The sequence below is a fragment of the Protopterus annectens genome, chromosome 2.part2 (assembly GCF_019279795.1).
Source record: "Protopterus annectens isolate FY-2018-M chromosome 2.part2, PAN1.0, whole genome shotgun sequence".
Lineage (NCBI taxonomy): Eukaryota > Metazoa > Chordata > Ceratodontiformes > Protopteridae > Protopterus > Protopterus annectens.
The window spans coordinates 299,099,777-299,126,509 of NC_056730.1; the positions used below are offsets into that span (position 1 = coordinate 299,099,777).

General features: G+C 40.2%; 1 protein-coding gene across 1 annotated transcript in view; it reads left to right on the forward strand.

Moving 5' to 3' along the window:
* ST8SIA4 (ST8 alpha-N-acetyl-neuraminide alpha-2,8-sialyltransferase 4) overlaps positions 1-26,733 on the forward strand; it is a 905,236-nt gene that overhangs the window by 428,580 nt on the left and 449,923 nt on the right. The gene's annotated exons all lie outside the window — the stretch shown is intronic.

The following is a 26,733-nucleotide window of genomic DNA, read 5'->3' on the forward strand; positions in this document are numbered from 1 at the left end:
CGAAAGACAAATAAGCGACTCTACTTAGCTGACACCTCACTTGTGCGAGCATGTTTAGTCTGATGCTGGTGCAAGAAGTACAAGTGTATATCCATTATGTTGCCCATCGTACACCGTACTTGTTGTGAAGCCTGACAGATGAAAGGGTAGTGTAAGTAATCTTCTTTATGTGGCACATTGTGTTTACAGTGGCTGTAGGTTTCAAATGCAGATCGCACTACAGTACAGATCAGGGAAACTCCTTGTGTTGTCATTGTGGTGCGATCTTTGAGTTGGTATGTATAATGTGCAGGGGATGTGGGGGAGGTGCAGGGGGGCTTGCCTCACTGCAAAAATATTGGAGAATGTTTTTTTTTTGTTTGTTTTATATGTTCCATTATTGTTTTTCGGGGTATTTGTAACTCGGAGAAGTGTAGTTTCACAAAAGTAAGGTTTCGGGTAAGTGGAGTAACTTATCTGCGATTCGCTGAAATGTAATTTTGATGATAAAAAGTAGACTAGACCTATACATATATATATATATATATATATATATATATATATATATATATGTGTGTGTGTGTGTGTGTGTGTGTGTGTGTATGTGTTTGCTGATTACACACATTATGTAAAATACTACAGAACAGAGGAACTGATCAGAAATGAATCTTTGTTTTATAAAGCCCTTTCACGATATAGATGACAGCCATCTTCATAACAGCATATTTATGTTAATAATATTAACTTGTCTCCCAGCTGAATGCTTTTGCTTTTCAGATGTGGTTTTTGAGTGTGTAGGCTCTGACTTTTCAGCATGTTTTTATACCCTTATCAGTTCTTGTAGTGGATATATAATCAGCAAAGTTAGGCAACATCAGTTTATTTGTATTCTTTATCACTTCTCACCATCAACGTGTATGGTACTAGTTCCTGTTTTTGCTCTCTCAAGCTTTGTGGAAAGAGGCCTCTCATGGTTTCCTGTAGCTAATCTTTCAGGTTTATCTATGGTAATAGTACCAAGTAAAAGAAATGTTTTTGTCTCTTTTCAGGGCTGCCTTTTTTTTTTTTTTTTTTAATTTTCAGTTAAGTGTACCTGCATATTGACAAATGCCTCATAAGTTAAGTTTGTTTATTTTGCAAGAAAATTCTTTTTAGGATGTGTTAGCATGTTGATAAATAGTGTTTGAATCACAACATACCAGACATTAACAACTAGCAAAAAAGGTTAGTAAATGTCATTAAGCCATGTTTTAAGATTCTAATGGAGCAGCATTTTGGCACAGGAAGATAGTTTTGAACAGCAGTAACAATTTTAGAAAAACATATCCCACATTTCAGAAAGGTCAGCTTGATGTGTACATCTTGCAGTAACTACTTCTGACTCTGCGACAGCCCTGTTACTGTGCTGCAACAAGAAGCATGCAGCACCACCGCGGGAAGGCTCTACAGTCATCGTAAATTCTAATAAAGCATTCTAAGGGAGGGGCATCAGCGAATTAACTGTGTGTTCTCCCTTGGAAGTGCCTGAGGTAAGGCATATAATCTCTTGACTGCCTAAGTTTGCATGGATGCTCATGGCACTCCTGTTAGTGAACACAGGAAAAAGCTCATGTTCATCCATCATGGTAGAGGTAAGTGCCAGGGAGTTTAGTGAACACGTACTATTGGCCTGTGAGCATCTGTGTTTGTGAGGGTCTTCATTTTTGTGTGTGTGTATCCATGTCCATATCTTCCTGTGAGGTCACAGTGGAGGGATTAGTGAGGAGGTAGGGTGGGTGGGTGTGTTTTGGGGGGCTGTCATACCTCATATCTCCACACTTCCCTAGACTAATAAGAAAATCATGCAACATTTGATTGTGGGGGTACCACTAGACACCAGGGATAGTGCTTACATCTCATGCCTTAATGGCATGTTAACATAATGAGGATAAGGAGCAGTAGACACTGGGGATAACTCTTTCATCTTGTGTCTCAGTGATACTTAAGGTTGGGGGGAAACCAGCCACCAGTGAAAACTCTGCAGTATTATGTCTTAACATCATTTAGACAAGATGTGGCTCAGGGAGGAAGTAAGACACTAGATACCAGGGAGAACTCTGCAATATCAATATCATCCCTTAACATGACCCGGAGAAGACATGGGTCGGGGGAAACACTAGACACCAGGGATACTGTATGTAGAGATTCAGACCTTGCACCTTTAACACAGAAAACAAGAGCATTAACCCACTATGCTAATTAATCCATTAGTCTTAGAAAAACTGCTTATTACAAGAAGAAGTATAATATTGTAATGTCTTGCATGATTCAGTGTTTGCAACAATGTGTGTGTCATGAGGACAGTGTGGGCATTTTTCAGTACTAAGTCAGGGTAAGCACTCAGTGTTACCAGAGACATTATTTAAACTATTGGCAGCACTCATTTAAAAAGTTAATAGAGCAACAGGTCTCCTGTCACCATGTTGAATCTGGAAATAAGAAGACTGAAACTGTAATATCTGGCATCATTGACTGACTACTCAGATACATGATTTCTGAGCACAGGGACAAAATCATTTAAAAGAGACACTGGGGACATTGTAATAATGCAAGGACAGGAACAAGTGTGTCCCACCTCCAAAAAACATGCTGAGTCTTTCCATCTTAAACTCACCAAAAGAATGGAGCTGTGAGCAGCGGCACAGATGTTACCCGCTGCCCTATAGGGGAAGAGTTATATAAACCAACTACTTTGGGCATCTGTTGTGCTGCACAGTGACCTTAGGATAGGAGAACATGGATCACAGACCATGTATCATGGCAGGGCTAGCCACTCGATGGTGTACAATATGGCTGTAGGTGATTCAGGCATATTGACTAATGTTGCCAAATGGGCAGGGGTGTTTACTGGTGATAAGAGGGTTGAGGACCTGTCCTACTCTTGCCTATGCTAGGGACCCATGCTAATTTAGGGAGAGGTTTATGTGTCCTATTGGCCAGTGTGTGCCTGACATAAAGCCCAGCAGCCCTGGATCAGTAAACTGCTGTCTGTCTGGTGACCAGTTGCACAGCTTGAGTTGCTTGGGATAGCTCTGTTGAGCAAAAACTGGATGCAAAACCAATCAGCCTGCTAAACATAAATAAAAAAAAATTCTACAATCAGTGTAGGTTCACTGATGGGATGCAGCTGGGAAATGGATGATATAATGGTAAGCAGGAGGCTGGACATCATATGTATCCAGGAGACAAGATGGAAGGGCAGTACAGCAAAGCCACTTGGCTTGGGATCCAGAGTCTACTACTGAGGAGGAGGACAGACTAGACATGGTGTGGGAGTTGTGCTGAGGGAGATGCTTCAGAAGACAGTGAGGAATGTCATTCGAATTAGAGACAGACTCATGGTAGGTCAGTATTCATAATCTCAGCCTATGCCCCACAGCAGGGTTGTGATAGCAAGGAAATTAGTGCATTCAGACAGCAGTTGCAGGACTTACTAGATAAAGAACAGCATGAATTGGTATTAATACTGGGTGACTTGAATGCACATATCTGGACAGACAGAACAGGATATGAGAACTGCCTGGGTCCACATGGATGGGGCAACAGAAATAAAGAAGGGCAGACCATTCTAGACTTCTCTTTGACAAATGGATTGGTAGTAGCCAACATATAGTTCAGAAATGGAGACAATCATAAGATTCCATACAAGAGTAGCCAACATGCAACTCAGGTAGGCTTCATCCTAGTAAAGAAATGGCACTGGGGTATAACCAGCAATTGCAAAGTCAACCTCATTGAAACAGTCAGTCCACAACATAAACCACTGGTTGCCACAATCAGCTGCAAGCAGGGGTCAGAGGAGGCTCTAAGGTCAACAGATACCAGGCCGAAGACCTAGAAGTTGACTGGAGAGAAAGCCCAACAGTTCAAGGAATTATTCAGGGGTCTAGCACCTCCAAAAGAAGAGAAAATAGAGTTGAAGGAGAATAGGAGCACCCAAAACCGCATGTGTGAGGACTAATGAACAGATATGTGGCCAAGCCAGGTACGGAAATATGGTACACAAAGAAAGTTGGTGTTGGAAATCAGACATCTAGGAAGTCATCAAAATAAATAAGGAGTGTAGGAAAAAGAGGGCTATAGAAAACACAGACCAGAGTAGGAAGTCATACTGGTTGGCTAACAACGAGGCTAAGAGAGCAGTGCAGTAGCAAAGAATAACCCATCAGAGGCACTCTACCAGCTTCTGTAAAGTGAGTCAGTAGATGGTACAAAGAAACTGTATCAGGTTGCTAGGGTAGGACAGAAATCTATAGAAGGTAGTCAGACACCTGTCATAAGAGATGCCAGCCATACCTCTCAACTGTACAGATTTTTGCCTCATATTGTGGTCTGTTTCTCATGAACTCTTTTCTGGCAAATCATTGACAAATCATTGAGGGTTGAAGTCAGAAAATAGTGACAGTCATTTGAGTTTCAGACTTCATACTTTTCAGAAAATTCATGCTAATGCAAAACCTGTTGTTTTATCTACTTTTAAGTTAGTGAGAGCAATATTTAAAAAGGTGTCCCTGTTTTTGGGCCTTTGTCCCCCCATTATTTATAGCTTTGTCCAGATTCCTTGCTGTAAGAGATTGAGAGATATGATGCTAGCAACAACCTGCTCACCAGTACACAGGACATCAAAGTCAGATGGAAGGAGTATTTCCAGCAGCTTCTGAATGAAGAAAACCCCACAGAAGCTGTACTGCCCCAGATACAGAATTTAATGAGGGAAGAAGAGGAGCCCACCATAGAAGAAGTAATAACGGGACTAAGGAAAATGAAGTCAGGGAAAGAAACAGGCTTAGATGATGTTACAGCAGAAGTAGTTTCATAGGTTCATAGGTGTGTACCAGGCTAATGGCCCTGGGGCCATTACAAGCCTAGCTTAAGGCCATGGTTCTGTCACCAGTCATTAGTCTCAGTGAGGCCTTTCTGTAGAATGTCAGCATCACTTGGGGAGTTAATAATAGCTCCCAACTTGCAATTGTCTGTGAACTTTGTCAGCCAGAGTCCCTACATGTTGGCCTGGACTTCAGAGAAGTAGATACCAAACAGGAGAGGACCCAGGACCGAACCCTGTGGGACTCCACTCGTGACTGGTCAGCAGTCTGACTTGGAGTCAGCTACTTTCACACTGTGGGTTCTACCTGTGAACCAGTTTGCAAACCACCTAGTTATATAGGGGTTGATGCCTAGTTTAGTGAGCTTTTCTATGATTCCTGAGTGGATAATGGTATCAAAGGCCTTGGCCAGATCAAGGTAGGCTGTATGAACCACCTTGGTATGCTAAAGAAGCTGGGTGAGATAGAGAAGAAATGACTCCTGAGGGTACTCATAGCATTGTGGAGCAAAAGGCATATCCCAGATGACTGGAGAATAAACATACTAGTGTCAATGTTAAAAAACAACGGGGACATTCATAACTGCAGGCAGTACAGAGGTATCACGTTTCTGTCACATTGCATGAAAGTTCTGGAGAGGGTGACTGATAAATGAATACACAGAGTAGTAGAAAATAAGATGGGAGATGAGTACTGGATATGGATCAGGATGCAACAGAATTGACCCGATGTTTGAGGTGAGACAGCTAGTCGAGAAGAAGCTAGAGATGAGGAAAGGGTCCAAATGGGCATTCCTAGACTTGGAGAAAGCATATCACAAGGTCCCAAGAAAGCTGATTTTGTCAGTCCTGCAATGGTTCAAAGTCCCAGAAACATTGGTAGAATTAGTGCAGGTTATGTACAAGGACCCAATAACTCAAGTACAAACATTGCTTAGACTCACAGGTTTTCAGTGGGATTGTGTCTGCACCAGGGTTCACTTCTGAGCCCACTGCTGTTCACACTGTGTGATGGACCACAGTAACAAATGGGTCAGAGGGGACAGATCAACAAAGTTGCTGTATGTGGACAATACGGCATTATTGGGAGACTCTGATCAAGAACTTCAACAAAGGATACAGGAATGGAATGCAAAACTGATGGCACATGGGATGAAACTAAGCACAGACAAGACACTTGAAATGGCAGCAGATGTTGGAGTTCAGAAGAAGTTAAGAAGTGACAGCGTCAGGTATCTGGGAGAGGTGGTTGAAGAGAAGGGAAGTCAGAATGAGGAGATGAAAGCTAGAATCAGGGGGGATGCAGCCAACAGGCACAGAGTGTCAGGTGTAGTTTATGACAGAAGAATGCCAAAGATGCTGAAAAGTAAGTTGCACAAGACAGTACTGCAACCAGTACTACTGCATGGCACAGAAACCTGGGCAGTAAAGGCAAAGCAGTTAAGGAAGCTAGAGGTGATAGAGATGAAGTGCCTGAGACAGGAGGTAGGATGCACACTGTGGTACAGAAGAAGAAATGAGGACATAAGAGTAGAAGCCAGAGTAGTTCCAATTGCAGAAAAGGTGAAAGAGAAGAGATTGCAGTGGTTTGGGCACATGTGCAGAAAAGTAGAAAACAATGTGGTGAAGAAGATTTGGGACAGACAGAAAGAAAGCAAGAGGAAATGCGGGCATCCAGCAAAGAGGTGGATGGATTGTGTGAGTGAAGACCTGTGCCATTCATGCATGAGTGCCGAGGAAGGCAGGAGAATAGCACTGAACAGACAGAGAGGAAGAGGTGACACAGCACCCCAACCCGATGTAGAAAATGGGGAAAAGGGGGTTGATGATGACAATGCTTGAGAGTTCCCCTTTCCTAGGTAGAAGAAATGGTGTGGAGTCCCTTACTTAGACATAGAAAAGAACCTTCTCTGTTCAGATTTTTGCATGATCCTCAGATGGACTCCATCCCTGAAAATGACGGAATGAGATGATATCAGAAAAAGGTTGAGGCTTGATTAAAAACTCTTGACTTTTAATTCATTTTCAGCATCCCTGGCAGCACCAAATAATTTTGTAATTAAAGAAAATGTTGTATATGTTTCCTGTCACTACCTATAACTTCTACACAAGGAAAATTGTGTGCGGGGATCCTAATCAACATGAGAAACTTAGTGTCAACGTGGTTAATAAAAAGATAAACTTTGAAGAGAAGCTTCTTACAAAACATTGTAATCTGCATATACTTCCTAATGAGTTGACTGCTGGGATACTTCGGTAGCCACTTGAACAGAATAAATAAGGCTTTGCCTGCTAGATGCAGCTAACTAAGAACATATATTTTTTTAATTCATCAAATGCTACCAGAATTTTCTTTCTTTCTCCAGTTCTCACACTGGTGTACTTAGAAGTCCATTTAAAACAGAGGCCGTAAAATAATAATGACAGACTGTTTTTTGTAGATAAGATGATGTCAGGTTTCGTGGCAGGTAGCTAACAGACCTCAACATTTAGACGATGAAGCACTGAGATGTGCTCGAAAGCTATGCTGCTGGTTAGACCAGCATCTGAATTATTGTAATGAGTGAAGTGCACGGCTTAATAGCGATGTTAATAACCACAGCTCTGGAGCCTGGGACAGGCATGTTGTGGTTTTAGAAAGCATGGCTTTTTGTTTCTTTTGCCAATAAATGGCAGATCTGTTGAGCTCTGTCATGAACTAATTATTTTGAGGTGGGTAGTCAGAGTGTAGCTGGTATTAGTAAGTGATTATATGATCATGTTGACTCTTCTTGTATAGGTAACGTATTAAATATTGTAATTTAAGAACACATTAATGGAAATAGGAAAACAAACCCACTGACTTCAGAATAGCAGCCTCTGTGTGCTGTCTCATTGCATCTTATTTTGTGCAGTACTGGGACAGCAAGTGTACTAGATTCTGGAATATGCATTTATAGTTGCATTCATTTCATATAGACGATTCACAGACACTTTCCCAGATGTGAAATAGTGCACAGAAGTAACATGAAATGTTTCACATCTTTTTTGGATAGGTAGCTTGTTTTAACTAAAAGGTGTGTTACCTTGTCTTAAGCTGCAGTTCCAGGTAAAGTAGAAGCAACATGCAGCGTATAGATTAGAGTAATCACAAAATGAAAGTACTGCCCAGATTATGCAGTTAAACGTGAGCAGTACGTGGAAGAGCCAGCACTTATATCGCCACCTATCCCAGATTGCTCCGTCCTTTCTTCTTACGGAACAAAATTATAGGGAACTGGCAGATCTGCACCAAGGTCTGTAATCACTACATTGCCTTTCCCTAGGTTGATAGGTTCGCATTATATCATGCGCATGAGTTGCTTGCCTTGGGTGGAACATATTTATACATAGCAAGCACTGACTGATGTTGATAACACTGCGATTTCCAGGACACCCTTCAAACTTATTATTCACAAAGATACCAAAATCAGAAAATAGTCTATTGCCCATGTAAGTACAAATCGTACTACAGTGTCTGAAATGAGCATTTAAATAAAGGCATCAGAGTTCCCTTTTCTGTTAGTGTTATTAATTTCCTTTTTAGCTGTGTGAGTGTATGGGAGGGGAGACGTTGCACTATGTCATGTTGATCACATTTTCCCAGAACATTTCTTTCTAACCAGTATCATAATACATCTGCTGACTGATCACTTCTCCTTACACTCGATCTTTCAGTTCTACTGGTGAAGCAGCAGTTCTGGTTATGTTTTTTGTAATTTAGTGTAAATGAGGTGTAGATGGAAGATCATAGGAATTGGGAAGCTCAAGGATGAGTCATGCAATCATTATATCTTGCCATTTCCCAGTCTAGATTGTACCTCCCCTCCCCCTCTCACAGAGGGCTAGAGCAGTTAAGCCTGTGGTAAATTTATGAATATTCCTTCAATTATCCAGGTCCTTTCTGAATGAAGACAGTATATCACACTGCTTTATCTGCAGGGGAACTCTGTTCCAGAGGTGTGTAAGACTCTGAATAATGAGTTTTATGAGTTGTAGAAAGTATCCTGCAACTGTTTCATGGAAAGGTGTTAACTGTAGAAAGTATCCTGCAACTGTTTCATGGAAAGGTGTTAACTGTAGAAAGTATCCTGCAACTGTTTCATGGAAAGGTGTTAACTGAAGAAACTGTGTAAAAACGAAGAGTATTTATCAAAAGATGGTAAGTTGCATATAATCAAGTCCACAGTGGAGTGTGCTTGTCTATAAATGGGTCTACCTGATAACACTGACACGCCAAAACACCGACAACGAAATAACCGACACGACAAAACTGAAAGTTCAAAAACACGAAACTTCACATGCCCGACAAACCACAATCCCAGCAATCAGCAAAACAAATACCTTTCCTGAAAAACACATACACACAACACAAGCACACCAAAAACCTTACAAACCTACACTAAACCTTACATACACAACTATCTATGCACCAACCTTAACCCAAACCCTAACCCTAAGGTCCGTCACTATCGTACACTTACCTTACCTGCACCCTAACCCTACCTCACTTAATCCACCCCTAACCCTCACGTCTGTCACTATCTCACACTTATCTTACCTGCACCCTAACCCTAACTCACTTAACCACCCCTAACCCTTAAGTCTGTCACTGTCGCACACTTACCTTACCCGCACCCTACCCCTAACTCACTCAATCCGCCCCTAACCCTCAAGTCCGTCACTATCGCACACTTACCTTATCCGCACAATAACCCTAACTCACTTAACCTGCCCCTAAACCTAAAGTCCGGCACTATCGCACACTTACCTGACCCGCACCCTACCCGAACGTCCATCCCTATCGCACACTTATCTTAACATGTCGATGTTCTCAGCATCAGGATTCTCAACTTTCAGTCTTCTCCGTTGTCGATCATCCAGTGTCGGTGTTCTCACTGTCGGCATTGTGGACTTTTGGCGTTTTCAGGTAGACCCCCATAAACATATACAGTAAAAAAGTGAATGAAAGCAATCCACTGCTTCAGAGAGAAGAGTAGAGTGAGAGATATAATAAGTAATTTGTGCTTTCACCACAAATATATCAAAGCAGAATTGTTCATAGCAGGTAGGCCCTTAAATTAAGATGCTATTTAATTGAGGGTTTTATTCAGTAGTCTATGGTTCCGTGTGGCCTCAAGGAAATGAGAGAATTAAACATCTAAACAGATTATATCTTTTTTATAGAGTTTGTGATGAAAAATGTCAGCATACTTGTAGAAATATAGGTTCATCTCACAAATTATGATACTAAGTTCATAGGTTCATAGGTGGGTACTAGGCTATCTGCCCAAAGGCATTTATAAGCCTAGCCAGAATGTGTTGGCTTTCGCCGCCCCCTTAGATTAGTTCCTTGTGCCTCTGTCCAGCAGAGCCACTGAAGTGATCCCTGAGGTAAACTTTCTGTTTCCCACCCACTCGTCAAGGTTTCTTTTGAAGAGTGCTTGTGAGGAGCTCTGCCTAATGTAGATTGGAATCTTGTTCCAAAGCATGGGAAGTCTCTGGGACAGGAATCTATCCCTCCAGCACTTCCTATTTATTGTTGTGGTGAGGTTTAGATCCCTAGAGTGTGTGGCTTGAGGGGATAAGGTTTTCTTTAGGTGGATCACGTCCATCAATTCTGGGTTGGACATGGCCTTGTATGTCAGGCAGAGATCACCTCTGAGTAGGTGGTATGCAACCGAGTACAACTGGAGTTCCTTCAGTGGAGCTGCATAGGGCATCTGTTTGAGGCCATTGATCCTCTCGGTGAGGTACTTCTGTGGTCTTTCCAGCTGTTGCAGGTATCTTGTAAGGTACATCCCAAATGGGGCATTGTACTCTTAAGATGGGTCTGATGAGTGATGACCTCTTTTGATCTGGATGCAAACCTTTTTGTGATTAGATGGGCCACGTAGAAGGATTTTCTAACCACTTTGGCAATGTAATTATCAAAGGTGAAATTACTATCTACTTGGGTCCCCAGATCCCTTATTACATCTTCCGTATTTAGGGGACTACCACCTATGTGGTATTTTGTGGGTACTTTGTTTTTTGCATAGGGGATGACTATGCACTTTTTGGCATTTAGCTTGAGGCCATGATTTTGACACCAGGTATCCATCTCAGTGAGACCCTCTTGGAGGATGTCTGTGTCAGCCGGAGAGTCAATTATAACCCCTAGTTTGCAGTTGTCTGCAAACTTGGTCAGCCATAGTCCTCAAGTGCTTGCCTGTACCTCTGAGAAGTATATGCCGAACAGGAGGGGTCCTAGGACTGAGCCCTGGGGAATGCCACTTGTAACCGGTTTAGAGTCGGACCTAGCTCCCGCAACTCTCACCATGTGGGTTCTGTCCGTGAGCCAGTTGGCAACCCATCTGTTGACGTAGGAGTTTATGTTCAGGCTGGTGAGCTTGTCTGTAATACCAGAATGGGGAATGGTGTCGAAGGCCTTAGCAAGGTCTAGGTAGGCTGTGTGTACTACCTTTCCCTCATCTATAGCCTTAGTAACTGTCTCAAAGAAGTCCACTAGGTTTAGGAGTCATGATCTGCCCTTAAAAAAGCCAAACTGGGTAGGGTCCAGTGTTTGGAGGTTCCCAATGTCTCTGTTAATGAGTTCCATGATGATGCGCTCCATAGCCTTGCAGGCCAAGCTAGTCAGGCTTATAGAGCGATGGGGTCTGTTGTGGCTCCACCTTTGTGGAGTGGAATAACCATTGCTGTGCTCCACTCTATGGATATGTAGCCTGTGGAGAGGCTGAGTTTGAACAGTGTGTTTAGGTGAGGGGTTAGTTTGTCTTTGACCTCGGGTAGGACGCAGCCTGGGACACTGTCTGGTCCCATTGATGCTGTGTTTTTGACTTTGGAGAGGGCTGTTTTAACCTGAGTGTATGTGATTTCAGGGACGCTACATTCTTCTGGTATGTTTATGAGCCCTTTTGGGGGTGAGAGGGGAGTGAAGTTTTCGTTTAACCTGTCTGCCAGGATGTTGGCGATATCAGTCGGTTCAGTGTATTTTGTGCCATTCTGCACTAACTCTGAGCAGATCTGAGCATTGCCACTTAGATTCTTGACATAGCTAAAGAATGCCTTGTGGTTATCTTTGGAGTCCTTGGCAATTTTTCTTTCAAAGCTCGCCTTGGATGATTTTATGCGGGATCGTAGTTTCTTGCTGATACTGATCAGGGATGTCTTCCCTTCTTGGGATTTTACTCGTTTTCTGTACTAGTTTCCTCCTTCTATTGTGTAGCTTGTTTATGGCAGGAGTCCACCAGACTGGTTTCCTTTTCTTGGAGGAAGAGTCTTGGTTTTGCTTGGATGGCACAATCCATGCATTCTTGTAGCTGCCTGCAGAATGAATCATTAAAGGATTTTGCAGCTTGGACAGTGTTATCCTTCAGCATGGGGGCTTAGAAACTTTCCATCTTGGTCTTAAGTAACGTGAAGTTTGCTTTTGAAAAGTATTTCACGGTGGCTTTCTTGTCCGGGGGTGGGGGCAGAATATGGATATCCAAAGTGATTTGTTTATGGTCAGATCTAACCAGCGAGGGGTTGACCTCTGGTGTGGAACACCGGTCGCCCATGTTGGTGATGACCAGGTTCAATATGTTGTCACCTCTGGTGGGAGTGTTGACCAGTTGAACCAGGGTGTTTGAGTTTATAAATTCTAGGAAAAGTTGGGCAAGGGAGTTAGTACTTGAGTAGTTCTCCCAGTTAATGTTTGGGTAATTGAAATCACCCAATATTAGGGTGTTTGGTAGGACCTTTATGTTTCCCAGTGTTTCCAGAAATGCGGAATGGGGGTCCTGGACATGGTGGGTGATCTGTAGCAAGCTACCATTTGATTTGCAGTTTTGCCCATTGTTAGTTGCACGTGGATGATCTCTGAAGCATTGTGCTGTGCCACTAACCTGGAGGTGTGGGTATCCTTGATGAATATCGATACGCTCCTGCCTTTTGTATTTCGGTTTGGGTTCTGTGGCCGAAATGTATGGTATGAGTTGTAGCCTAGTGCTGGGGTGCTCTCTGGAGCCTTAAACCAGGTTTCTGTTACTGCACATATATCGATTTTCTCCATACTGAGGAGTGCCTCGAGTGCATGCATTTTGAGGTTTAGACTTCTGGCATTGAGTAGCATTACCCTAAGTTTTATGTTACTTGTGCTATTTACAGCAGTGGGTTTGTCTTTTGAGCCTTGCCTAAAAAAGGCACTATGGGGGTGGCAAGAGCCTTGGCAAGTATTCGAAAGCCTAAGGGTGACAGGTGCAAGCAGTCTCTAGCAAAGCAGCGTGGCTTGTCGAGCATGTCATCCCAGGCAGACAGACACTGGATCCTCTTTGAATGACACCAGAAACTTAGCCAATTGTTGAAATCCAGAATTTTTTCTTTATACCGTGGTATCATTCTTGGTGAGGGCAGGATGCTACTCAGAGGCAGGGTCATACTGGCCTGGGCTACATGATCAGAGAGCTCTTCCATGTCTCTTTTCATGTAGTCCAGGGAGGTATGGCTCAGGTCATTCACACCAACATGGACAATGACAGAGTCATATTTGTACTTGTTCTGGAGTGACCTGAGTGCTTGTGTTATGTGGCAGATCCTGGCACCCGACAGGCAGCTAACAGTAACCTTCTCCTTATTCAGCTTAGTAAGTGGGACGTCAGAGTGCCTGACTATAGAGTCACCTATTATTAGTATGTTGGGTATGTTATTTTGCCTTAAGGGCTGTGATTGCATGGCACACTGGTTTTGTGAAGTATGTGTTTCATGGTTTGTGTTGGGGGGGTGGAGGTTGCTTGGATATTTGATTTGGAGGTCTCTGTTGGTTTTGCAGATTTTTATTTAGAGCCTCCGAGTATGTTTCCATGTATTTATGTGTGTTTTTTGCCGGTGCTGGTTTAATGGGTCTATGTAAGACTGGTGGTTTGATGCAAGTATTTCACTTCTCCTCTTGACTGTCTGATCCAGTCTTGGGTTGAGAGACCTTAGCCTCTAGTTTGGCTGTATAACTGCATCTCTTGCATGTATTAGTGTTTGGTGGTAGGAGGACGGGGTTGTCTGTGTACATGAGGCAGTTGTAACATTGCCCCAAAATGCCCAGATTCACCAGTTGGACTGGAGAGTACACCTGAAACTGCCCTTTGGACATGCCTGGATAGGTACAGTGAACTGTTTTTCTGGGAATGGCTAGTAAGGTCAAATAGAGAGCCTTATCCTACTGTACAGTACAGGAGGGTCTAGTGATAGGGTTTATAAGTGCTTGCTATACGTTTTGAGCAAGTGCCGGGCTGAGAAATGAATGGTTTGAGTGCTTAAGTTGAAAGTTTGTCTAGTTCCAAGGGAAAAATTGAAGAGGAGACTTTGTGAAGCCGGGAATAGTTTTACCCTAGCTAACCGGCGCTGCCCGGCGAGCAAAACCGGGCAAATATGGTATTTATAGCAGGGAAATGAAAGAGATAGAAATTAGCCCAAAAATGGCCAATAAACTACTAATTTCTGGGCTGAAACCACTCCTACAGGGACAGTTAGGCTGCTCAAAGCTCCCCTCTCTCACAGGTGAACAGAGAAACTTCCTTCTATCCAAGTAAGGTATGGGTAAACACAGAGATTTGTAACACAGCCCTGAATTCAGCACTAACTTGAAAACTGGACTATACTAGCTTAGAAAGGTGGGAAACAAGTATATATATATATATATATATATATATATATATATATATATATATATATATATATATATATATATATATATTTTTTTTTTTTTTTTTTCAGAAAATAAAGCAGATACACTCAAAAAACTGTTTAAAAGCACAGAAAAGGATACGTAAGAAAGGACATTCTTCAATGTAAAATATCCAATGGTTTTAAGATTTTTTTCTGCCGTCTTTCTTACAGTATCCTAAGGCTATATTAGTTGACAGAAAACAAAGAAAAACTGTGATAATGTGCTTTTCTGATAAAACTGTTAACTCTGTGCAGTCTGCATTTCCTACCTTCTCCTACTGTCCTCTTTGTCCTTGTTTATGGCAAAACGGCTGAGTGATTCAATGGCTCATAACATCCATGTGCTTACAGTGCAACTATGAATAAATAAACAACAAAAGTAAATAAATAAAGGTTGACCTTCCAAAGTGCAAGTTTGCAAAAAGCATTACCTTCAAGCAGAGCATATATTTGTGGTATTGATTGTGATGTCCCCATGCTGGGCCAGTAATCAAGGAGCCTGAATTATCACCACTGACACTGGAGAGGGGCATACTGAATATATCCATTTGTATTCAAAGTGTATTTCCAGATGCAGACCTCTCTGCATCAAACACAATTTCCCTTAAGGGCATACAGGGCACACACTCAGCCCAGGGTCTGGGTATCTCTATCTGTCTCTCCCCAGGTCCCCAGTAAGGCTCCCCACTTGCACTGTGAAACCAGTCCTTCATGTCCCTGCCCCAAGTAGCTGACACACACTTTAAGATTTAATGTTCACACATACACACACCTGGGAAAGGCTGTCACAGGTTGTACAATCTACCAACTTTGCCCAGACTATATGCTAGATTCACTGCCCCCAGTCAGTTACTATAAGGCTCTTAAAAGAGTATCCAGTTATGCTGAGTGAAGTTAATATTAATACAGATGGTAATGTTGACCAAACAGCAAGGCTTTCAGGAGTGTCCAGATTTATGACCAAATAAATATGTGCAAATTCTTTCAAAGTTTAAATATTTTCTGAAAAGGACCAGCTACAATAAAAAGTTTAAATATATTTAATAATAAATAATAAAAAAACAAGACAATACTAAATACATATTTACAGTAAACAACAGAGTTCAAATCACAGGAAATATTGAAAATAACATTGATGGACAGATTCATACAAATTAAGAAAAGCTCTAAACTAAGCTTCACTATATTACTGACTGAATCTAGGAGAATTACTATTCCCTAATAACTTACTTGATAGAATAAGGCACAATGAAATACATGAGCAGTCTTTCTAGTCAAGTTTCCCAAAACAGAATACTCAATACTCAGAGATTACTCTCTGTAAAATATAATATCCAAGATGGCTTGCAGAATGACCTCATGTGGTCACATGACTCCAGGTTCGCTCAGTATCACCCTTTGAAACTGAGACAAGAATCTAGCATAGACAGTTACAATATACATCTAAATGTTTATGGCAGTGCCTGCAGCTTCCTCTGTTTTTACTGAGCTAATGAACAAAGGCCCACCATCTATGGCCCTATTCAGCACTGTGGGTGTTGTTTTAATGGTTTAACAGCTCATTTATATTTCCTTTATTTTTATTAAAGTAAACTAGCCTTTTAACCTCTTCTGTCCCAGTATCCTCTATTAAAACATATACATTTAATTCAGTTACAGTAATACATGTGCATTTCTTTCCATTGCAGCAGGGTACACTGTTGATACATTTTATACAAGCAAACCTCACAAGTACATTTTCAGCACAAGCATCTGTACAAATCAGTTTGATATGCAAATGACATATAATTATTTACAAAGTTCCAGCTAGCTGTGCTGGCACAAGCCATACATCTACTGCCCTACATCTCCTGGCATGGCTGGCTGAACCTCCTACTGTCACTGTGATCACCTTTTAGTAACATTTTTTTCCACAAAATTAACATTTTAAGATTACCGTCCAACACAAAAGTCTAGAAGTGGCAGCCTGATGTCCTCCCTAAGTCAGTATGTCATGCTTGAGTGTACTTACTTCATTCAGGGTGAGAATAGCTAACTAGTTAATTGATTAGTTGGTAAATCTGTTAAAGCACTTAGTTAACTGCCAAACAGTTTGGTAAAAAACATATTAATTTACAGTTGTTTATCAGCTGGTAATTCCCACCTCAACCCACACACCCCTATTCCAAAGTACAAAAAAACAACAGCAACAGTAATAAACTATACATGTGTGTGTGTGTGTATATATATATATATATATATATATATATATATATATATATATATATATATATATATGGGTCCCCTTCACATGGTCGACAGTTCATATGATCGACACTCATTTGGTCGACAGTTCATTTGGTCGACAAGCAGATTTGCCCCCTTCCCCAATGTTGTGCAGCCCTAGATTTGATATATATAGTTAGGGGGGGTGTGGGGGGCGAAGCCCCCCACCTAAAATGCTTGTCGATCAAATGAACTGTCGACCAAATAAACTGTCGACCATATGAACTGTCGACTATGTCAGGTATACCCATATATATATATGTGTGTGTGTGTGTGTATATATATATATATATATATATATATATATATATATATATATATATATATATAAAACTGGAGGTTTTACTGTTGATGGAAATGAATGTTAGTTTCTGTGAATCTCTGGAAATACAACATCAGCATGAAATAAATTGTCTCCCAAAAGAAAGCAATGTCAGGTGTTCACACTCAACTTTGTGTTTGGCAGCAGTTTTAAAAAATAATGTTAACAATATCAAAAAGAAAAACAAAATTCCTTTTTATTACTAAAACTTGATTTGCAAACACAAATATGTTTTTTTCTTGATAGTTATGCTTTCTTCATAACTGATTTAACTCTTTGTACATTTAAAATGCGTTTCCTTTACTGATATTAATACATAAGCTCAGTAGTGATATTAGCCAGTGATGCCTTCTGTGCATATTTGTAGTAACCAATGTTTGTACCTACTTAATCCATGGACAGTTTGACATTAGCTGTTCTCAGTATAGTTCCTCAACTGCCATTTTTAAAATAATTATTTGCCATGATCATATTACTCTAAGTGTGGAATCTACATGAATTACAAAGCTTCATTGCAGCCAACACAAAATGATTTTCTGAGGAAGATTAACTTTTTGTAGCAGTAACTATTGTAACATTTTCTATTTTGTTCATCTTTTAATATTTGTAAACACCAATTATTCTGTATTAACACTTGGAAAGTGTTTGAAAATGATGCCTCACGGAGATGATAGAAACAACACTAAAGCCCAGTGTGCACACTGCCGTTAACTAGATAGCAGAGAGGGCATGGCCTTTCTGCAGTGTTTAGACAAAAATGGCATGTTAGCCTGCCAACATAACAGAGGCAGTGTTATCTGCAGCATAGCAAACCAGGTTTAAATATACAATTCTTGATAAACAGTCGTACTGGGAAGGAGTAAGTGGCCACTGGAATTATGCAGTCTCTGCAGAATGGTCTGGATACACTACTCTGTTCTGAGCTGAGCACCAAATGCACAGCTTCCTGCATTGCCTCAGAAAGTCAATTTGTTTCATGTTTTTTTTCATAAATTAGTCTTCTGTACTTAGTTCAGTTCTTAACTGTGTAAAAAAACTTGACTCTCATTTACGCACATTAATTTATTGATGTCACATGTAATCACTGTGATTCTTCAACTTAGACTAAGTACCTATTTCTTTTAACCTGTTGACCAAGTAAGCCCACGGGACACAGTTGTTCCTTTTCATGGGCAACCAGGGAGCACTGTCATATAAAGTAATTTACTTAGTCACATAGTAGACAAATGCAAGTGGGAAGAATCAAACCTGTACTATAGGCACAGAAAGCAGCCCGTTGACAACTCAGGACTTCAGTCCTCTGCACATCGCTTTACCCAAGTGGAGGCTGTTATATGGATGGCTAATCTATCCATAAAGCGTTAGCCTGAGCTCAACAGCTTACTTTACACTACTTGTGGTTCGTTTCAATGTATTTTGCAGTGCTAAATGAAAAAGTCTGAAGTATGCTGATAGGTAAATGGTTGCTGCATATTTCTTGAAACTGTTCTCTTTAGACTTCCTCTGTGAATAAGTTCTGCCAATTATCAGATATGAAACAGATAAACAGAAAAGATAAAAACTAACAAGCATACGTATGCATGCATAAGTATTCATTTTCTTAAAAATTAATAGAAAGAGAAAAAACAGGTGTCTACTCTCCAATATAGTGATTCTTCTAGAGGTTAGGTCTTTATGCTAAATTTCTACAGAGCCTTACCATCTGGTAAACAGTTACTGGGTCCAAAGATAACCATTGCAAGATGAGTTATATCTTGTCCTCAGAAACTGAGAATTTGCTCCTGTATCTAAGTTAATAAGTGGTGGACTGAAACAAGTTGCTATATATGCAATATACACGATTTACCTGCAAGTTACAAGTAGGTATAGTGAAATAACTCATCCAAGGGAATTAAACTAGAAGTAAATTTGCTTCATAAAACTAAATGAATACCCTCTTTTACTTCAGACGATGTTATTTTGGTGCAAAATGTATTTATATCAGTTTTTAAATGTGGTAATTCCCCTACAGGAAAATTATGTCTTATATTATCAGACTGTGCACGGCTAGCATACACCATCAGTGAAGCATTTATTTCCTTTGCAGCTTATAAACATGATTATCACCCTTACAAAAAAAAGGATGACAGAGTTTCTACACAGCAGCATGAAGGCCAGACATTTTATGACATATGCTAGACCAGAATTCAGTTGCATTGGATGGTATTTGCCCTTGTCCTGGGATTCGTTTAGCTTGGAGGTTATTAAATGTAATTTGCTTGTGCAGGAGTCAAAGCCCTTGTATGGAGTGGTGAGGTCAGTTTCCTACACACATACAAATCAGTTTTCAGAGCTCATGTTTATTGCCTTTTATTGTGACTGACATGGTTTTCAGTCATGCTGTTTTTAATCTTGTGTTACAGTGCCAGTGACCATGCTGTCCACTGTTGGAGGTGGGTGTGGATGCAGCAGTTTAACACAGTTCCTAAATGGAGATGAGGGGGAGTCACCTTCCTACTTATGGAACAACGAGGAGTGGTACAAAGTGAGGCGTGACACACCATTTTACATTCTGTTCTTCTCCACACCTACTGACCATCACGGCCCATCACTATTGTTTGGACCATTCATTCCCCAGCATCAAAGGGGAAAGCCAATCTTCAGAAGGCCATATACCACCGAGCCACCAGGGCATTTATAATACTATCTTGACCCTTCCCTTGGTGGCATTTTGTGCATGCCTGCCAAAGCAAAGACATCATTTATCATCCCCTCAGGAATGCAAATGCTTGCATATGTTGATGATGATGATGATGCCATGGACAGTGCATGTGTGCTGCTTGACATAACCAAGTGGACATCCTAACTCTTTGTGTGCATGATGCATCACCCAGTCTCTGGTGGTGTTAATATAGTAGCAGACCAGATCACTTCTATGCAAGCAGAATGGACAAAGCTGACATCAACTGCTCAGTCTCACTCTCATAAATGGCTCCTCCTGGGTCACCTAGTTGATCACTGATCCTCTGAATTGCACTCAGTGTTTTCCAAAGAGATTGCCAGTAGCATGGAAGCATATATGAAGATGCAATTGTATTGCCACATGCCCCCTTTGCACATGAACCATACAGATATTGCTCTCTAACAAAATAAAAAGACCTGCATATGTAATAAAATGGCTATCGGTCCCTTACTTGGAACATTTGCATCCCTCCCTTCTCTGTACTGCCTGTTGCAAGAGAATTTGTGCATAAATATTCCCTCCTTCAAAATGAACCCATTTAGAAGGACAGAAGTTAGCTTGGTGGAAGCACTGGAATTGAAATTAATAGTTCAGGGCTGAGTTGGAGCCTGATACCAGTAGAAGTGTCAGAAAAAAAAATGTGAGCTACCCGGGACTATATGGTCATTGTACAAAAATGTTGTTTAGTCTTTCTCTAGTTTTATTGTGTCTTCTTGTCTTAGATAGTATGTTTCACTGCATTTTTGAAGACCAGAAAAATGTAGTGATATTGATCAAAAAACTAACACGAGCTGATGTCTTGTTGCCCTGGTATCAGATTGTTTCTTTGGTAAAGAACACTAATTTAAAATGATATATATATATATATATATCAGGGCCTGAGTGGCTCATCTCTCTTGGTCTGCACTATTCTTGTGACTGGAAATGTCAATCAATAAGGATACACAGTTGTATATTCAGTGGGTGTCTCTAAGAGTTTGCTTAGCTTTAAATGAATGGTATCTCCAGTCCATTTTTGCAGACCCAATTTCAAGTTTGATTTACTACTGGTAAGGGGGAGACATTTTAGTTTGTATTACTTTTTCATTAGCCAGTATGCACACTAATTAAATTATACATTTTTGTAGTTCTTTTCCTATGCTGTTTGTGGTACTATAAGTGTGCCCTATCTCGCTCTATATATATATACATACTTACATGCAGGAACACATTTATCCACTGAGCACACATTGCAGGACAGACTGTAGGTCGGAGGTATCTTATTTTTTTATTCATCTCAAAGTAAGGAGAACAAAATGTCTGTCATTTCAACAGGAAACAGCAAAGCAAACAGGTCCAATTTCAGTTGAGAACACAATTGTTTAAGAAATGGCAGAATTTTGCTGGAAACTTCTGAACACAGAACATGACTTCATTAGCAGTTTCTTGTTCCACAGACAAACGCAAAATTTAAATAGCTTAATTCACCTTTAATGAAAACAAATGTAGCACCTTGCTTTACAAAACAGTTCGTACAGGAGATGACAGAATGCACATACCCTGATGAAGATTTTCATGCAGTAGCCATGAGCTCCAGTGTTACTCACGGGGCATAAAAATGCTCAACAAAATGCAATCTTGCTTTAAACCTTTGTGTAACAGTCCATATATATGCAAACTTACTTGCAAGACTTTTCTCTGTGTCTGTTTAGAAATAATTAACCTTATGACTTTTAGTTACAGTATTTTTTGTAAGATTCCAAATCACAAAACTTTAAAGCAGCAATTTCCAACTCTGGTTCTTGAAACAGGGTCTTTTCTGTTATGTAAACACGTTCCCTTTTATAGCATAGCAGCATTCAATTCTTCAAAGTCTGTTCTGAACTCCTTTAACTGGCTCTCTCTCTTTCTTTTTATGTCTCTATGTATGTTTGTATGTGTGTCCCTGTCCATAAGTGCCACAGGAGATAAGCCAGGGGTGAATTTGCAATTTCTTATTAATTGGTCCAAATTGCTTAGGGAAGAGCTCTCTTTCACATGAATTAGGGAGTCTGTTCCAGAGAAGGGGCAACATCTGAAACACATACCTATCCCTTCAAATTGTTTTGTTTAAATCACAGATGAGGTTGAGATCCTTAGCTATGGTATTTCTAGTACTGTTTCTTTTGTGAATGTTTAGCAGATCCATCAGGACTGGATTGGAGAATGCCTTGTTGGATAGCCATAGATCACCCATCAGTAACCTGTAGAAGACTGAGGGCAGGGACAGGGCTTTGAGTTGGTCCACATAGCACATATTATTTAGACCTTGTATTCTTTTAGTGAAGAACTTCTGTAGCAGCTCCAGTTGTTGCAAATGCCTTGTCAGGTACATGAAAAAGAGTGCATTGTACTCGATTACTGGTCAGATGAAGGTTGACTATACTGGTACTATAATCTCTTTAGATCTGGATGCCATGCCCTTACTTATAAGTTCTACCATGTAGAATGGTTTTATTACCAACACAGACACATGTTGATCAAAGTTCATGCTACTGTTAACCTACACAAAGTATTTTTGCAGGAGTTCCCCACAGCCTCTGTGTTTGGGGCTTTCTTCCACACACAGCCTTTCTTAAATACACCAACTCCAACACCACGCTATGATAAGAAAAAGACAAGACTCCTTGAATGGATGAAATTTACATTAAAACTCATTATGGTTATGACACTGTCTTTAATCAGTTCAAGACCATGCATAAGCAATACTATACTCCATACAACAGAGCAACCCAAAGCTAATACTGTACAGCTTTGCAGAGTCCTGCAGGTGAAATAATGTGTTCAGTGTTCTCAGGATTTACAGAAACAAAATCTTACAGATTTGAAAAAAAGCTCACCACAGTTCTGGTTTAACCACACCCGTTCTTTAAAAATCTTGAAAATCCATGTTAATATTAGCCCTCTGATATAGAAATATTGTGTCTATATTAGTTGATCGAGCGTTTAATCGAATAACAAAACATCAATCACTAATAATCGAACACACAAAACCGTGAATGGCAGTTTTCACTTAGGGAAACAAGTCGTTTGGCTGTTGCACAGAGTTTTCCCTTTCTTCAATGTGGAGCGATCTCAGAGTTGGAATAATTAGTTAGGGGTGTGTGGGGGCGAAGCCCCCCCACTTCATTTGTGGTTTTTTTTTTTCATTGGGCAACGGCATTGTTTCCCTGAGTGGAAACTGCCGTTCGATGTTTTGTGTGTGCGATTATTAGTGATCTGCATTTAGTTATTCACTTAACTAAATGTTCGATCATCTGATATTGACACAAAATCTTTGTGGTTTGTACCTCAGTATTTGTGGCCACATTATCCATGGTACTGTGCTGCTTACATGCACTCATTAAACCTAGTCAGAACGGTAAACTCCAGCAGTACTCTGAACGTGGAAACCAGGATTAAAGTTTAAATGAAATCAACAGCCTCTTCTGGCAGCTATCTGCTGGCATCTTAAACTCACTCCTGATCAACCCCCCAGTTGAACTGACACTTGCTATGAAAATTAATAATGACCTATATTAAAGCCATAAAAGGGTTCTTTACTACTGCTGTTATTATGAAACGTTTTCAGAAATGAATTATGTCTGGAGGTAGTGTCTTCCATTAGTCATAGTAACTAGTGTCCATGTCTTCCATTAGTCATAGTAACTAGTTTCCATGTCTTCCATTAGTCATAGTAACTAGTGTCCATGTCTTCCATTAGTCATAGTGTCCATGTCTTCCATTAGTCATAGTAACTAGTGTCCATGTCTTCCATTAGTCATAGTAACTAGTGTCCATGTCTTCTATTAGTCATAGTAACTAGTGTCCATGTCTTCTATTAGTCATAGTGTCCATGTCTTGTATTAGTTATAGTAACTAGTGTCCATGTCTTCCATTAGTCATAGTAACTAGTGTCCATGTCTTCCATTAGTCATAGTGTCCATGTCTTGTATTAGTTATAGTAACTAGTGTCCATGTCTTGTATTAGTTATAGTAACTAGTGTCCATGTCTTCTATTAGTTATAGTAGTCGGTATCACTGTCTCCTGCAGTTATAGTAATCAGTGTCTAGTAGTTTTATCTATCATTGTCCATGTCTTAGTTATAGTAATCAGTGTCCCTTTTACTTTTTTATGTGGTAGAGTTGTAGATTGAAAAAGTGCTATGTTAGCACTGTAGTTCATTATTCACCAATTTATTTTGTCCTCTGTGAAAAGAATGCCCCTGCACCCTTTTTCTGGCATTGGCATATCCTTTATGCCAGTCTTTCTGCGATCTGTTTCTCTAACTTTTTTGTCTTTCTGGCTCTGGTCACCCAGAAATCCTCTTGCTCCTTAAGGGGTACTAGCATAGATCCAACAGTAGAATGTATACACTAAACTGCTGGATACTTCTAGTCTTGGCAAGAGTTACTGTCTTGCTGATAGTCTTGCTTATTTTAAAGCTGTCTCACTATGTTAAACCCATTTAACATAGCGAGACAGGTTTAAAAGAAAGCAACGGAGAAAGCAAGATCTCCGTTTTTTACTGTGTCACTATGTTAAAGGAGTTTAACATAGCGAGACAGCTTTAAAAAAAGCAACTGAGATCTCCGTTGCTTTTTTTAAACCTGTGTTGCTATGTTAAACTCTTTTAACATAGTGAGACAGTGTTTTAAAAAAAAGACTTATACTAATGGAAAAAGTCCGGGCGACCGGACCTTTTTCATTAGTATAAGTCGATTTACAATGTGCACGCTGGCCAATCAACATGCACATTTTGGAATATTAATGGGGGGTCATGGTATAATATGCATCGTTCTTGCACTCATAGGAGCTGCTTAAGTTGTCTGACACATCTTGGAATTTGTCACATGGTCCTGCTGTTATTTCTTATGTAGCATACACAAAATCTTCCTGCCATGTGTGATATTGATGTATATCATCTGTTATCTCTGAATATACCTAGAGATGCACCAGTATTTTTAACATAGGTACTCACTTCTAACAGTGTTAGCTTATGTTATGTACATCACATTCTATACTAAATTTCAGATATGAATTTCTGTAGACATTTCTTTTTCAACATTTATTCAGTGAATTATTTCTTCTGCTGTCTGTAACACTCCTATGCCCTTTTCTCATGAGCCCTCACCCTTTTTGAGAACCTCATAGGAATATGTTTTAAAATGCCAGTTAATATCACTTAACTTTGTAGTTGTCTCTTCCTTGGAGTTCTCTTCTCTAGCTTCTGTTTTTTTTTAATGCAATACCAGGATCAATAATTAATAACACTAAAACCAGTACCACATGTTTAGAGGGGTATATGACTAATAATTGAAATGCCCACATTTGAAAGCAAAACTGACTGATGCTGACATTTTGAAATACAAAAATTGCTGTTGCAGCCATAATACTCCTACTTATTGGTACCAAACTTTAAAAACAACATTAACATTTTTAAAGTTCGGTACTGAGAAGTGTTTTCATCTGCTTGGGAGTATTTTTGCTGCAATAGCAATTTTTTGTTTAAAGTTTGGTTTGTTGATTCTTTATGGTGGTTTGGACATTTGGAAAACACTATCTTCTAAAAACAAAAACAACAAGTGCAAAAGCAAATCAGATTCCTTCGCCAGTTGTACAGCAGAACACCACCACCCTATTATGGGAAGGGTTATCCTAAGATAAGGTATCAGGTTAGGGTTCGGGACAGGCTTATGATTAGAATACATTTGTAAGGTGAGCAAGGGGGGTGTCATATATACACTGGTCCATTACGCCCAAGATTTTTTCTTTAGTATGCAACGTAATATGGCACCTTTTTAGGACCTTACAATGACTGGTTAGATGGTGTCACCATACAGCTCAGTGTAGAGTTCCATTTGAAATGTTAGACCAAGACTAACATTTACCTTTTGAGCCTGTATTTCAAACCTGTAAAGCTGTGAAAAATGTACCGGTATATTTTTGCATTCCTTGTTCTTTTACACAGTAGTACTTTTTTATTGTTTTATGATAGTAACTGAATTAATATGATGTGGAATTCCACAGCATTTGGTGTTCAGAAAATGTGACTCAACCCTGTTTAATTCTGTAATTCAGTTATGTCACATGCGACTTCAGCATTTTATTCAAGCAAGATGATGTTACATGGCAGATAACTAGGAGAACAGACAAGAAAGACACACCGCACATGGCCTTAGAATTAAACAATGCTTTGTACATCGTGCCACACAAAAGGATGGCAATCAAATCAAGTACACTTGGTGGAGGTTAAGGAGCAATGTCAGAGTAGACAGACAAGAGGGAGCAGAGTGTTTTAGTAAATGGAGTACCCTCAAATGAAAAGGCAATGCTCTTGTTTGTTATGTCATGGAAGGCAATGGATGCACCAAAACCACCTCTCCCTCAACTCTAATAAATCCAAAATTCTAATTTTCACCCCTTCCAGAGTTTCCTCATCCTTTGACAAAGATTCCTTCAAAGTCCTCAGCCAAACCAACGCTGCTATAGAAGTAGTGCCTTCCGCTAAACTACTCGGCATTACCATAGACAAACACCTAAAATTCGATCTCCACATTCAACAAAACATAAAGAAAACCCACCAAAACTTAGGTATGCTCTACAGAAATAACCAATTTCTTTCCAACTCCTCTAGGCACACCCTGGCAATTACATACCTTCTACCGTCTCTTCTTTATGGAGCCCCTCTTCTAACCAATCTGTCTACTTCCAATATCTCAAAACTTGAAACTTGCTATAATAAGATCTCTAAATTCGCAACTAAATCCAAAACCTCAACTCACCACTGCCTTACCCTTCAATCTCTAAATTGGCTTGAACTTCCTAACCACTTAGACTATCTCCAACTAACCACCGCTCAC